Here is a 13,245-nt window from a genome sequence, read left to right as displayed (position 1 = left end):
AGTGCCCTTTATAATAACTATAACTCATATGCAGTTTAGCTCAATATGTATTTATAGAATATATCTCTCTTTATATATACATATATATATATATATATATATATATATATATATATATATATATATATATATATATATATATATATATATATATATATATATATATATATATATATTTCATGTAGCTCCACAATGCAAACGTGGATAAGATAAATCTTGATAAAATCACACGGGGAAAAGGGAAGCAATGGAGCACCTTAGCTTTCGTCTTTATTTAGGTCATCTTCAGAGGCAACTGAATTACATGGACCGAAAGAAGCATAAGTACACAGGGTGACCTTACTAAACATGAGGTCAGGTCATAACATGACCTCCACTAATCCGCACACCAACACAAACACACGCAAAAGAGCTTAAGATAAAGAGCAACGTGACTATTCAATTTAAGTCAGGTAAAAAATATGGGACCCACTAATCATCTATCCTACATCTAACTCCAATGATTTCAAGGCATTTTTATCCTTTTGCCACTGACAAATAAACTTGCGTAACATATTATCAGTTTCGTACTGACCCTCACAAAGGTGTGTGATTTTATCAAGATTTATCTTATAAGAACATAAGAAAATAAGGAGTCTGCAATAGGCCGGTTGGCCTGTGCATTGCAGCTACTGTCGAGTTACTACCACTCTCTATCATCCTAGAATCTACTAGCCTGCTTTTAAAACTTCCCAGCGTTCTAGCACTTACTACAAAGTTGCTAAGCTTATTCCACTCGTCCACAAACCTATTTATGAACCAGTTCCTTCCTATCTCCCTCCTAAACCTAAACTTATCCAACTTAAATCGGTTGCTACGAGGCCTATCCTGCTCGGTTATTATATGAACTTTATCTATATCTCCTTTATTGATTCCTTTTACCCACTTAAATACTTCTATCATATCTCCCTGCACTCTTCGTCTTTCTAGCGAATACAAGTTTTGTTTCTTTAACCTATCTTGATATGGCAGGTTTCTAAGTCCCGGAATTATTTTCGTCATTCTTCGTTGCACCGACTCCAGTGAATTGATGTCCATTCTATAATAAGGGCACCAGAACTGAACAGCATAATCGAGGTGCGGCCTAACTAGGCTAAAATATAGTTGCAATAAGACCTCTGCACTCTTATTACTTACACTTCTAGATATAAAAAGTAATACTCTGTTTGCCTTATTTCTAACGCACTGTTTTCTAGGCCGTAGGTCCGGCCTTACAACTACCTCTAAGTTTCTTTCACAAGTCGACTTCTCTAGGTTGATGTTGTTAAGGCTGTATACATTGACAGTATTTGTTCTTCCAATATTAGGTACGCTGCACTTGCTGGTGTTGAATTTCATTTGCCATTTTACTGACCACTCCAGCAGTTTATTTTAAATCCTCCTGTAGTGCATTTGCATCCTGCCCTGAATTAATCTGCCGCTCTATTTTGGTGTCATCCGCAAACTTGCTTATGTCACTGCTGATCCCAGTATCTAGATCGTTTATATAGATTATGAACAAGAGTGGGCCTAGTACTGACCCCTGTGGAACCCCACTAATTACACAGCTCCACTCAGATTTAACACCATCGACGTTGACCCTCTGTGTTCTATCGGTGAGCCATGATTTTATCCTATTTAAAACTTCCCCTCGATACCATGAGCCTTAAATTTTCTCAGAAGCCTCTGATGCGGTACTCTGCCAAACGCTTTGCTCAAATCTAAGTAAATAACATAGAAATTTTCGTAATTATCTACTACCTCGAAGACTTTCCTACAAAACGTCAGCAGATTTGTTAGACAAGATTTTCCCTTTGTAAACCCATGTTGAGAGTCGTAGATTAATTTATTTTTCTCTAAATGCGATCGGATGCTATATGCTATAATTGATTCAAGAAATTTCCTCACTGCTGACGTGAAACTGATCGGCCGGTAATTTGACGCTGATGCTCTGTCTCCCTTTTTGAATATGGGTTCTACATTTGCCTGTTTCCACAAGTCTGGCACAACTCTCGTGTCTAATGATTTTGTAAATAAATTTACGAGGGGTCCGCTAATCTGTTTCTTACACTCTTTGAAAACTCGAGGGAAGATTTCATCCGGCCCTGGGGATTTTATCTTTTTTAATTTATCTATCTTCTTAAGAACATCCTCTTTTCTGATAGTGATATTCTTTAATTTCTCTTTTTCATTTCCCCTAAATATGAGTTCCACCTCTGGAATTTCCTCGAAAGTTTCTTCTGTGAAAACTAATAACAAGTAGCTTTTAATGCTTTGCTTATTTTCTCAGTATCATCAATCACTTCTCCCCTCTCTAACTTTAAAGGTCTCACTTTGTACTTGACCTTTGTTCTATATACCTGGAAAAATCCCTTGGGATTCGCCTTGGATTCTCTTGCTATCCTGATTCCTTACATTTTTCTTAACATTCCTAGATAGTTCATTATACCTATTTCTGAACTGCTCCTCCCCTCCCTTTAATTTCTTATAAATTCCATTTTTTATTCTCTTGTCATGTTTAAGTTTTTTGGTCATCCACCTTGACTCATTCTTATTTCACCTAATTTTTTCTGTGTGGTATATTGTGTTCTTGTGCTATACGTAGTATACGAGTTACTACATTAAAATCATGATCAATTGTTGTGTTGCCTGTGACCTCATCCGTTCCTACCAGGGACTGACGTGATTGTTCCCAGGCGACCTCACCTTGGTACCTTCTTAACCCCTCATAATCTGCCAATCGAAAGTTTGGGACTCTGACCATATTGTCATTGTTTTTCGTTCCCCAAATTAGGGTGAACCTGATTTCTCTGTGATCACTGTTCCCTAGTTCTTCCCCTACTGTGATATCCCTGGTAATATTTTCTTTATTTTTAATACTAGGTCTAATATATTGTCACCTCTAGAAGGTTCTGTAATTAGTTGTTTAAAAAATTGTAGTCACCTACAATATTGTCCTAGTCAATATTTCTGATGTCGAAATCCCCTATAATGCACAGGTTGTTGTATTTTGCTGCCCTACTCATTTCCTGCCATAGGGGCTGAGCTATTTCTTTCCCAAGACTTGGGGGCCTGTAAATCACTCCCATAATTAGTTTTTCTCTTCCTTCTGCAATTTCTACCCAAACAGACTCGGTCCCTATTTCACCCTGTATTGGATAATTAATACAACATTTTAATGTATCCCTGACGAAGAGTGCGACCCCTCCCCCCTTCCTACCTTCCCTGTCTTTGTGAAAAAGGTTGTACCCTTCTATGTGGTACTCTGATAAAAAGTTCTTGCTCACCAGATTCATTCAAGTTTCGGTGATTGCTATGACGTCTACATTCTTGGTACATACAACCACTCTCAGCAAGTCGATTTTATTTCTAACGCTCCTACTGTTTGTATAGTATTAGTATTCATTTAAACCTACCCTTCCCTGGTACTGTTTTACCCCTTGTCCTGAGCAACCAATTTTACTCCCCAGGACCTGCTTGTTTTTTGACTCCCACTTACCCCGACCTCTCTCTACGGTATAGGTAGTCGTTGCCATACAATCGTTGCCAGCTATCAATGAACGCCCAACCATTACTTGCACAATGTTTTTCTAGTCGGCAATTTATAGTAATTGCCCTGGACAGCCATTCACCACCAACCCCTCTTCTAGTCAAGACACCACATACTATAGGGATCCCTCCCCTATCTCTAACCTTCCCTAGAGCCTTCCTATACCTCTTGAAAAGTTCCTCACTCCTAACCTTTCCTATGTCGTTACCTCCCACACTAAGACACACTACTGGATTGGTACCCTCCCCTGACAAAACCCTGTCTATCCTCTCAGCTACATGCCATATCCCAGTCCCAGGAAAACAGACCCTGGTCCTACGTTTCCTATCTCTTACACAAAAAGTCCTATCTAAGAACCTCACCTGGCTGTCCCCAACTACCACGACCTTACCTGTGGGCAGGGTTTGTACAACTGCCCTTTCCTCTCCTTGCTCCATACCGTCCTGCCTCTTCTCTTCCTCGTCCTGCCTCTTCTCTTCCTCGCCAGCCTCCTCCAACACTTGGTAGGGGTTACTGCACTCCACACCCTGGTCAGCTTTCCTGATTCTGACGCTAGTCCCCTTGGAAACAACCGCTTTCCACACCTGCTCCTCCTTCGCATGTGTCCTGCTAGGCAGGACACCTACCTTTTTTTTTTTTTTTTTTTTTACGGAAATTAGCCCACCCAGGCACGGAAAGAAATTGTAAATATAGAAAAAAAGGTTATACTGTATTAATCTACACCACGAAGATGCCGGAAAACCAGCTTTTTAAAGTGAGACAGATTGTAAGAGCATGGAAACACAGAAGAAGGCAGAACATTCCTCAGTTTGGCTGTGTGAGGAAAGGAGGTACTATAACAGGTTATTCTCGTGTGACCGACATCCACAGAGAAACGGTAGGCACCGCGGGCAAAACATGTGTTACGAACCCACGGCCTTGCCGGCGGTACACAGGATGCCAAATCCACCAAACATTGCCCGTTAAAGTACGGAAGGAGTTCAGTCCTGAGGGCTTCGTTCTCCCCTTTAACACGGCTATCTCTCTCCTCAACTGCTCCAGCTGACTTAACAGAGTGGCCAGGGGGTAGTCATTCCTCACACTCCGTCCCTCTTCCCCCACAACACAACGATCCACGCCGGTCATTTCCTCTGGTTACTAACACCAGCACTTAGGGGCACGTCCTTCTCCAAGCTAGGTCAGGTAGCGTCTCCAGCTAGCTAGAGTCTGCATGAAATATATTTATTTATATATATATATATATATATATATATATATATATATATATATATATATATATATATATATATATATATATATATATATATATATATATAATAGACATTCTTAACAAAAACATCTGTAATAACTTCTGCACTCCTTTTCCTCCTCTCTGCCGATCTGTTAACTCTATAGCCAACTCTCCCCCTGACAAAGCCAATCTCATTGGTACCTTGTTCTCCTCTAATTCCACCTTAGACGATTCCTACTCTATCCCTCCTACCCCTGCTCCTCCTACTGAACCTATGCACTTTCCTATAATCTCCACTCGCAGGGTTGCCGGTGTGTCATAAAGGTTGAATGTAAGGCGCATGGATCGGACGGAATACCCCTTCGTGTTCTGAAGGAGTGTGCTGAAGTTCTGGCCCCTGTGCTTGTTCGCCTCTTTCGACTCTGCCTCAAAACCCAAAAACTTTTCCTTCTTCTTGGAAGCATGCCTTCTTGGTTCAGCCAACCCCGAAGAAGGGTGATCATTCTAATCCCTCAACTATCGCCCCTTTGCCCGAACTTCATCCCTCTCTAAGATTTTCGAAATTATCTTGAACTCCCATTTTCTCCGTCACCTTGAACGCCATTCTCTTTTGTCGGATCACCAGTATGGCTTTCGCCAAGCGAGATCTACTGGTGATCTGCTCTCCTACTGCACCCATCTTTGGTCATCATCTATTAAAGGTTATGGGGAAACTTTCGTCGTGGCCCTCGACATCTCCCAAGCATTTGACAGGGTATGGCACAGGTCTTTGCTGTCTAAACTTCCCTCTTATGGTTTCTCTCCCCCACTTTGTTTTCTAATCTCTAGATTCCTTGAGCACCGATCCACGGCAGTTGTTGTCGAGGGATCGATCTCTCGCTCTTTCTCTGCCAACAGGGTTCTCTTCTTTCACCTACTCTCTTCCTTCTTTTTATCAATGATTTACTTCACACTACAATTAATTCTATCCATTCTTACGCTGATGATTCTACTCTTCACTCTTCTTCATATTTTCCCCTTCCTCCTAACTCTCAAACTAGATCCGTTTCTAAAGCTGATATCATGACTTCTATCAACGCGGATCTGTGCAGCATCTCTGAATGGGGAGGTAGAAACTTGGTTAAATTCAATAGTAATAAAACTCAGTATTTACCAATTACACTTTCTAAATTAGATGATCTCCCACCAATTACATTTCAGGATGCTATCATTCTGCCAAATTTTGAAATAGATATGCTAGGCCTCACCATTTCCTCCAATATGTCATAGAAATCACACATCCTCAACATAGCTAAAGCTGCCTCCCGAAAGTTGGGAATGCTGTACAGATACCGTAGCTACTTCACTCCTGAGCAGTTGCTTCAAGTATATAAGGGATTCATTCGTCCTAACTTGGAGTACTGCTCTCATATCTGGGGTGGCTCTTCTTCTTCTGTCCAACTGTTAGATAGGGTGGAATCAAAGGCATTTCGTCTTATCAACTCTCCTCCTTTAGTTGACAATCATTCTTCCCTTTCTCTCCGCCGCAATGTTGCTTCACTCTCTTTTACAGCTACTTTAACGGGCAATTTTCGGTGGATTTGGCATCCTGTGTATCGCCGGCAAGGCCGTGGGCTCGTAACACACGCCTTGCCCGCGGTGCCCACCGTTTCTCTGTGGATGTCGGTCACACTAGAATAATCCCTTAAAGTACACCCTTCTTTCCTCACACAGTCAAACTGTGGAAAGCTCTGCCTTCTTCAGTGTTTTCCATACGTTTACAGACTGTCTCAGTTTAAAAAGCTGGTTTTCCGACATCTTCGTGGTGTAGATTAGCCCGGGTGGGATAATTCCCGAGAAAAAAAAAAAAAAAGCTGAATTCTACGGATTTCACGACATACCTTCAATCAAGTCTCTGTTCTTCTCTCAAGTCAACAGTGATAGAATGGCTTGGATCATCATACTATTACTCCATTGTGGCACCACCGTGTCGACGGACACGTCCACGGAAGTCTTGAAATCAGAAGCGATAGCCGCCGTACCTTTAGGACGGCTCCTCATCATTGAAGACGTCGTAACCATAAAGTATAAGGTGCACGGTTTACTAAATGTTTCGCTTCAGATGAAATCTATTGATGCTCACCTCGAGACAGCTATGGCCACCCTCGAAACTCTACGTCAACGTCCTAACATTTATACCATGGTAATACAAACTATAAATCTTCAGCTACTTCGCCTTACAACGTTCCTTGGCTCCATTGAAATAAGGTCGTCTTAATAAAATAAAAGTACAAAGTTAACACATACGGAAATATAAAATTTATTGACAAATAAAAGGCGTGTGAACTACACAAGAAGTCGTTTCTAGGTGAAAAGTTGTAATGTGGTGTGGTCAAGTAGTGACCTCACTGCAAAAGTATACAACCTTGGTTGCTGCTTCTAAGAGTTTCTTGGGCTGTTTTTAGCAAAGTTCAGCTGAATGAATGATGTCAGTGTTTTCTTCGTGAGACAAGTTTGTGAATAATGGCTCAATATCAGAGCTGGTCGTGACTATTGAGTCAAGTGCTCTGATCACTCATAGTTGTTAATATCTTATTCTAATACTTGTATTGTTTGGCATCGAGCACTGTATTACATTGTAAACTAATAGTACGAAGATAAATTGCCATTGTTGTCCAATATTTACAACTGATAAAAAATTTTCTTCAAACCATTTGATCGATAAAAAAAAATACTGTATAGTTGTTGCTCACCGCCTTGGTTTTGCTGTCATGAAGCTGATATTCCTAGTATATATATATATATATATATATATATATATATATATATATATATATATATATATATATATATATATATATATATATATATATATATATATATATATAGTCTCTTAATTTACTTTAATATCCAGGTTCAAGGCGTAACGAAACAAAAAAAGTGAAGTAAATCAAACTGGAATAAAAATAAATAAAGTAAACCTTAGAGAATTTAATTAAATTAAATATTAACACAATAAAGAGCCTCGTAGGCTGTCACAACAAATTGATTCACTATCGAAACTTTTAAGACACAAATGATACTAAACATCGAAACATCAAAAGAATAAAAATAAAGCATTGGATTACGTTAACACTGCATAAACATATAAAATAACTAACACTGAAATTAACTAACGTGAAACAACACTGAATTACTTAAATGTAACTAAGCAAGCACTGATGGACACATAAGAGACATAAATAGGTACTCACATAGATATACCACATTGGTGGCGACAGGAACAACACAGAAATAAAATAAGTATAAGTAACAGGTGACGAGTGTCACTCAAAAGAACGTGAACTGAATGACAAGAGGACTGGACTAACTCCGTCAGTTGGTGGAGTACTATATATAGGGTCTTTCCGCCAATGCGACCAGCCGTGAAACATGGGTCGTTTAACGATGCAGATGGTCGTTAGAGAAACAAAGAATGCTTGTTACAATACTAAATGAAGAAATAAGATGGGCTTGAACAAATAATAACAGTTAAAACCTTAACAGCACAGGGTAAGGTGACTAGAATATATAATAGTAAATATAACACATCATTACAGGAATAATATGGAACAACATGGAAGCATGTTATAAAAAATAATAGAAAAATACGACACGGTCGTAACAATATATATATATATATATATATATATATATATATATATATATATATATATATATATATATATATATATATATATATATATATATATATTAGCGGAATCTCCGCCCTCCTGGCGGCTCTTTCGCTAGGCCACGGTAGGACGCCACCCTCCGGGAGGCTCCACATTGTCTCACTGTAGTGCATTAAGGTGTCTGCTTTGATCCTGACTTTGTACTCGTCAGAAGACATGTTTCTCAGGGCATTTTTAAATGAGTGTACATACGTGTTGCGCTCATGCAGCATTTCTTGGATAGATAGGACAATGTCATGTCTGACACCTTGAATGTTGCCACACCTGATAGTAGTCTGCTTTTCATGATCTCCCATGAAGTAGATTTGGAGGAACTTTGCCTGCTCATCTTCCAGTGATAAGAGGGATCCTGCTTTGTGATAGACTTGACCCTGGACTTTGAATGTGGGCATGCATCCGTGCGCACGAACTACTCTGGTAGCTCCAAAGGATGCCACCTGGAAGCATGAATTGTACTTCCGTATATTTTCCAAGAAGTGTTTTGGCTCTGGTGTTGTTCCCAGCATGAGAGTCTTCAATGGTTGTGGTGGTTTTTCCAAATTCGGCAGTCGTACTTTCCCATGAGAGCAGCACAATCCAGCAGATTCTCCTTTGTACTTCTTTGCACAGCAGTATTCACATTTCTTATCCATGTTGCCAATGACAACAGAAGGATAGTTTTCATATTCTATATATAACATCATCCATCATCACTACATATAAAACCATCCATCATCACTGCACATAACACCACCCATCATCATACATATAACAACATCCATCATCACTACATATAACACCATCCATCACCACTACATATAACACCATCCATCACCACTACATATAACACCATCCATCATCACTACACATAACACAACCCATCATCACTACATATAACAACATCCATCATCACTACACATAACACAACCCATCATCACTACATATAACACCACCCATCACCACTACATATAACACCATCCATCATCACTACACATACAACCCATCATCACTACATATAACACCATCATCACTACATATAACACCACCCATCATCACTACATATAACAGCACCCATCATCACACATAACACCATCCATCACTACATAACACAACCCATCACTACATATAACACCACCCATCATCACTACATATAACACCATCCATCATCACTACATATAACACCACCCATCATCACTACATATAACACCACCCATCATCACTACATATAACACCATCCATCATCACTACATATAACACCACCCATCATCACTACACATAACACAACCCATCATCACTACATAACACCATCCATCATCACATATAACACATATCACTACACATAACACAACCCATCATCACTACATATAACACCACCCATCATCACTACATATAACACCATCCATCACCACTACATATAACACCATCCATCACCACTACATATAACACCATCCATCATCACTACATATATCAACATCCATCATCACTACATATAACACCACCCATCATCACTACATATAACAGCACCCATCATCACTACATATAACACCACCATCTACAGATCGGTAAAGTAGTTTCCGAGATTCTCGTGCGGACACGCAAACAAGCAAACACACAGGCACTTCTTTGTTATATATATATATATATATATATATATATATATATATATATATATATATATATATATATATATATATATATATATATATATATATATATATACCCTATATATATCTACGAGTATATTAAACTTTGATCAAAAGTCTATAAAGATATGACACCGTAAGTTATACAGAGGAGAATCAGTATTTGACAGAACAATAAATGGTCATGACCTTGGCTGTGACCTTTGACCCGAGTCAGGAAATTTCATGATCTTATATGTGACCTCTCACCTCTTACCCGGGTCATGAGAGAGTCAGCAGAGGTCGAGGGACGAAAATAACAGCATCAACACCTTAGATTTACAGTTGTAGGCCAGGAACCCGCTTCACTAAGTCTTACCCAGATCACCTCAGTTGGCAAGGAGACACCTTATCCAATTAGTAATTGGCAATTGCGATAGAATGCCAAGGCAATATTGGATCTTTTTTTTCCATCCTTATGTCGTTGTCATAAATGACCCAGATGGAGGTGTTTGATTATCTTCACTCAGAGGAGAACAGAATGAACGAAGTTTTAAGGTGATGGAACCTGAACGTTAAAGAATTGTTTTTATTTTGGACGATTATTGGTGAGCACAGTGAGTGAGGGTGATGACCAAGAAAGGAATGTGTGAATACAGCTGTTGCTGATTAAATATGTATGTAACAGAATATAAATCCGCCATTTGATTTAAAGTTACACGTCAAGTCACATTTACAATAAAATATACATACATACATACACCTCGCATAAAAAAACCTCACACAATTTATTTTTATATCTGGACAACTTCAACTGGGCTGTGGTTAGGTGAAGGGGGTAGGGAAGGAGGGTGGTGGGGAAGAGGGGTTTGGGGTCGATAAGGCCATCTGCCCGATGGCCGTGAACGAATTTATTGATTGAACTATTAACAGATAAGTGTTCACCTTTTGTGTTGGCAGGGTGATCCACCTGCTTGTTGTTTATACTCAGGCACCTGTAGCGTGCCACTCTCTGCTAGTGTGTTGGGAGGGGTGACAGTATGTTGGGAGGTGTGACAGTGTGTTGGGAGGGGTGACAGTTTGTTGGGAGGTGTGACAGTGTGTTGGGAGGGGTGACAGTGTGTTGGGAGCCGTGACAGTTTGTTGGGAGGTATAACAGTGTGTTGGGAGGCGTAACTGTGTGTTGGGAGGCTTGACAGTGTGTTGGGAGGGGTGACAGTGTGTTGGGAGGGGTGACAGAGTGATGACAGTTGTGAGTGTGTTGATAGGTGTGGCAGCGTATTGACCGGTGTGAAATTGGCATGTGTAGTGTTAACAGGTGTGGAACTGACATATGTGCTGTGAGAGTATGTTGATAAGTGTGACAGTGTGTTGATAGGTGTTACAGTATGTTGACAGGTGTGACAGTTTGTTGACAAGTATGACAGTGTGTTAACAGGAGTGGCAGTATGCTAACAGGTGTGACATTGACTTAATTATGTAGTGTAACAATTTGCTGACAGGCATGACATTATGCCGGCAGGTATGACAGTGTTTTGACAGGCGTGACAGTATCTGTATGTTAACAGGTGTGGCATTGACTCATACAGTGTGATATTCTTTAAAATTTAAAGGGCAAATGTCATTTTTTTCACTCCAGTGTGTGTGTGTGTGTGTGTGTGTAGTTGTGTGTGTGTGTGTGTGTGTGTGTGTGTGTTTTAGGATATATGGTTCTCCGCTGAACAAAATGCTGTACATAAGAAAACTACAATATTTGATTGCCCACGGAGCCGGCAGATGTGACGGTGGAGCTGCCTGACAACATTCTCAGTTACCAAAGCCGAGGGCAGTGTCAGCCACCCTTACTGAAACCCTCAGGGCACAAACGGTAATAAGAGTTGTTAACGTGTCTGAATGTATATTTCCTGGGTTGAATTATGCAGTACTATCTGTGTGTCTGAGTGGCCGTGAGGTAAGCATTCTGTGGCCAGTAAGATAGGCTCCCTGAGTGACTCATGTGGTAAGTTTCCTGAGTGGCCATTGATATAAGCTCCCTGAGTGGACCATGTGGTAAGCTCCTTGAGTGGCCTGTGAGCCTTCAGTGTCACGCGTACGAGTTAAGGCACAAACTCACCTTGGCCTACCCTGGTTACCTCCCTTAACACTCCACCAAAACAAACCAATAAATATCTTGTATGCAGTGGAGGCTGCAAGCTGTAATTGATAAGGAGGGTGGATGGACCCGTTATTAAACAATATATTGTAAATAATACACCTGTCTATATTTTAATCCCCGAAAGAAAGAAATATATTATAAACCTTAAGTTTAAATTATGCAGTAACAATAAAGCCAGTTGCAATATAATTAAAAAAATTAATAAAAAAAAGTGTGGAACAAAAACCACCAAAAAAACCCTGAGAGCAATTCAACCCCCCTTCTGAGTCCTCATCAACTCTATATAAGTATACTCTCTCTCTCTCTCTCACTGAGTTATTAATAATACTACTATTAAATGCAGTTAGTAGAACACCAAAATGACCACTTCAGTGTTTTCCCTTCTCCACACATCCGTGCTGCCCTGGAGCAGGTATACCACCTGCCATTATTGTGTCAGTTGAGCCCATTACAGTGTCTGTCCTCTAACTTACGTCAAATTATATTTTGTAATGCTCACATCGTAAAGACAATTAAATCCTTCATGAAACACTGAAGCTTAAACGTGGACCATACTGTATATTCTTGAAATTTTATGTGAGAATCTCGTGGCAGTCCTGGTTGTAGTTGCGTTGCCAATTCATTGATATAATTTCTTCACTTTTTAAGCAAATATTCGAATATTTGGAAACTTTTCATGATCTTTAATAACAATGAATGGTTTATTATTGTAAAACTGCTACTTTTGAATTGGTTAATATTTATCCTGACAGTGATACAGCCTTCTTTCCTTCAAGTATTGCCAGGTAAAATTGCGAGCACGAGACCCATGGTGGGGTCGGTACATCTTTGGCTGACTTTACATATGTATGTATGTATGTATGTATGTATGTGGCAATAATATGTTAGTGTTAAAGCTCAAGCACTACTTGCTTCCTCTCGCTTTCAGCTACAGCCACTGGCTAGCCCTCTTGGTGAACAGAAGAGCAACTTGCATA

The sequence above is a fragment of the Homarus americanus genome, unplaced genomic scaffold (assembly GCF_018991925.1).
Source record: "Homarus americanus isolate GMGI-L3 unplaced genomic scaffold, GMGI_Hamer_2.0 scaffold30858, whole genome shotgun sequence".
In the NCBI taxonomy this organism is placed as follows: domain Eukaryota; kingdom Metazoa; phylum Arthropoda; class Malacostraca; order Decapoda; family Nephropidae; genus Homarus; species Homarus americanus.
The sequence above is the reverse complement of the archived record's forward strand: the minus strand, read 5'-3'. Positions refer to the sequence as shown.